This window comes from Camelus ferus, chromosome 26 (assembly GCF_009834535.1).
Source record: "Camelus ferus isolate YT-003-E chromosome 26, BCGSAC_Cfer_1.0, whole genome shotgun sequence".
Taxonomy (NCBI): domain Eukaryota; kingdom Metazoa; phylum Chordata; class Mammalia; order Artiodactyla; family Camelidae; genus Camelus; species Camelus ferus.
The window spans coordinates 6,064,409-6,067,768 of record NC_045721.1 but is presented as its reverse complement, the minus strand read 5'-3'; the positions used below and the strand labels follow the sequence as shown (position 1 = coordinate 6,067,768).

At 37.1% G+C, this 3,360-nt stretch overlaps 1 non-coding gene across 1 annotated transcript; it reads left to right on the top strand.

Annotated features, from left to right (window-relative positions):
- The first annotated feature begins 573 nt into the window (after window positions 1-573).
- On the top strand, window positions 574-645 carry TRNAA-AGC. The gene has a single exon. It is a non-coding gene; the product is annotated as a tRNA-Ala (tRNA).
- The last annotated feature ends 2,715 nt before the right edge of the window (window positions 646-3,360 follow it).

The window sequence follows — 3,360 nt, the reverse complement described above, 5'->3', positions numbered from 1 at the left end:
CCTTGGTCTGGAGCCCAGGTTCTGCTTCATTTTTTTCATCATTCCTTTCCTCCGTTTCTCCCCTCCTTGATCGTTTCTTTCTCTAATAGCCCTTGAAGTCAGCGTTTGTTTTTATAATCGCACGGAAAAATGAACAGAACTCTACCTTTAACAAAATCGAACTCTCTTCTCGGCTTCTCCACCTTTCCACATTGATTTCGGTCCCCAACGTTCCTTTCCAACCACTATTCGTATGCAGACACAATCTTAAAATCGTAAATATAACAAAGATGCAATTTTTGTTTTGCTTTTTGCTTAATTTTTCCGCGATGAAAATGGCTCCCCGCTCCCTCCTCCCAACCATTACACCCCTTGAAGAATAAATGAATAGCACATGAAATAATGTGAGATATTAAAACCCCATTACCTAAAATGCCACCATCACCATTTTGACGATCACCCTTACGTGTATCTCTACACATCTGTACATGTATCTATGTGTGTATATATGATTTTTATTTTAAAGAAAGAGGGTAGCATGATAAGTGCTATTTTGATCATTGAATCTATTTAAAAATAAATAAAAAGAAGGGGGAAGGTATAGCTCAGTGGTAGAGTGCATGCCTAGCATGCATGAGGTCCTGGGTTCAATCCCCAGTATCTCCACTAAAAAGGTAAATAAATAAATCTAATTACCTCCCCCACTGAAAACAAATAAATAATAAAATGAATTTTTAAAATAAATAAAAATAAATAACCAGGGTGTTAACCTGGTATATAATAGAAAATAGTCTATCCATAATTTTCGTCATTTTGCTTCATTTTCAAGTTGAGAATCAAGGTCTCATTTTTTTTTTTTATAAAGAAAGTAGTCCAATCTCTCTCAAACTCAAGTATTACGAACGATTTTCAAGTAAAAATAGTTTTTGTAAACCTTGACTTGCTATTTTGTTAAAATGTGACCTCATATATTCTACTGTATAATCCAGTAGGTTTCTTATGTTTATTTTGCTTTCACATAAAACCAAGAAAGTTTATAAATTAAATATAGAAACAACACTGTAAAGTCAATAAAACTCAAATTAATAACATTAATTTAATATGATGCATAATGCTATTTTGATGAAACTGAATCATTAACGTTTGGTCTAATGACTGAATGATACTGCCTCGAGTTTGGGCCTAAATTTAACTTCTCTCAGTGTTTCTACTTCAATAACACAGAAAATGTTAATTTGTAATTGTGTTTTACAAATTAGTATTAACACCTTTAAGGCATTGTTGGCTAGCTTCAGTTAATCAGACCACATACCTAATCAAAACTGCCACCAATCAATTCACGATTGCAAACTTTAATAAAATTTCTGTCTGTAAAGTTGTCTTATTCAATTATGGGTACTTGTAATCTTAGCATTGCTGCATTATTGAAATCTGCTTTCAAACGATCAATTTTCGCTGGGATTAGAGACAGAAGTAGTCACTATTTAATTTTTACTACTCCCTTCCTGTCAACTGTGCCGATACACAGAGAGATGGACATCTTGGCGAGATGTTGGCCGGCCATCTGCCTGTGGGCCTGCCAGCTTTGGTACAGCTACCATTGTATGAGGTTGCAAGGCTTGGGAAGGCTCCATTTTCTTACTCCTTTCCCCCTTTTATTTATTTATTTATTTAATTTATTTTTTTAATTAAAGTATAGTCGGTTTACAATGTTGTGTCAATTTCTGGTGTACAGCATAGTGTTTCAGTCATACGTACGCATACATATATTCCTTTTCATATTCTTTTTTTCATTATTTGTTCCTACAGGGTATTGAATATTGTTCCCTGTGCTATACAGTAGGACCTTATCGTTTATCTATTTTATATATAGTAGTTAGTGTCTGCAAAGCTCGAACTCCCAATTTATTCCTTCCCACCCCCTTCCCCCACCCCGTAACCATGTTTGTTTTCTGTGTCTGTAAATCTGTTTCTGTTTTGTAAATAAGTTCGTTTGTCTCTTTTTTTTATAGTTCACATGTAAGTGAAATCATATGGTATTTTCCCTATTTAAATCAAAGTAAAATACTAATTTGTAACGTGTCCCCGACGGAATTTGGTTATCACTCGGCAGGAATATGCTCAGAAACCCAAACTCAGACTTCGAAGTTACACGGTTACTGTTGGTTAGAAGATGGTGTAAGTGATGATAAAAGTGCTTGTGTTTTTTCATGCAGATGATCACTATAACTAAACCTCAAATTAACACATTTTATGCACGATCCCTGAAGGAGTAGGAGTCCTGAGCCCTAGATTATAAAACAGATATAATGGGGTTTTAGAACCCACATAGTTCTGGGCTCAAACAATACCTTCACAACTTACAGGCTATGGAAACTCGGATAATTTTCTCAAACTTTCTTTCCTTTTCTTTTTTAAATGGAGTTCCTGGAGATTGAACCCAGGACCCTGTGCATGCTAAGCACGTGCTCTACCACTGAGCTATGCCCTCCCCCACAAATCAACCTTTCTTTTTACTTATTGGTAAAATGATGATCATTCTCACTGTTCACATGAGAAAACTGACACAGCGGAAGTGTGGTGAGGGCTTAATGAATTGAGACAGACCAAGTTCCTGGCCAGATCTCAGTGTTAGATCACTGCTGTTAGAAGCAGGGCACCTCGGGGAGCCTCAGCCCCAGGGAAAAGTCCTCAGCAGTTAGGTTTACCAAGTCCCTAAGTCACTGCACTGAGCGGGCGATTACAGACTTAATCACCAGCCAGATTTTAAGACCCAGTTTTACAACCGCAACATGATGTAACTTTCCAACGAGCAAGGGGATTGTCTTTTTGCAGTCCCTGATCTAACAAAAGCATTTTTCTTATCTAAGGTTAAGACCCAAACTGAGTCCAGAGACAGCAGGCCAATTAGATATGCATTCAAATCAGTGGCAACGAAAGGGCAGAGGAAGATACAAGGCAATTACAAACCTTTTGTGGATGATCGAGTGTCCAAACACATGCTGTACACAGCTTTCTGTGTCCAACCGTAGTAAAAATGAGGACCAGGGTGGATTGTGATGGCCAACAAACGCACATACGTCTAAAGAGATTCTTCTAAATCATTCGGTAGGTATTTATTGAGACCTAGTTTGTTTCTTCCTGGCACTTGGAACTCCCTGGAGGAGATGGTAATAAATTGGAGAGGAGCACGCAGAGACACAGCAACACAACATAATATGAGACGTGCCACCTTATTGACATCTACTAAATGCTGTGGGGAAGTTCAGAGTAATTCTATCTGTGGAGTTAAGTCTTGACCAACAAAGCAAGCTTTCTTTTATTTTAGTTTTTTTCCCTGTATACATTTTAAAAATTTTATTTATTTTTATTTTGGGCGGG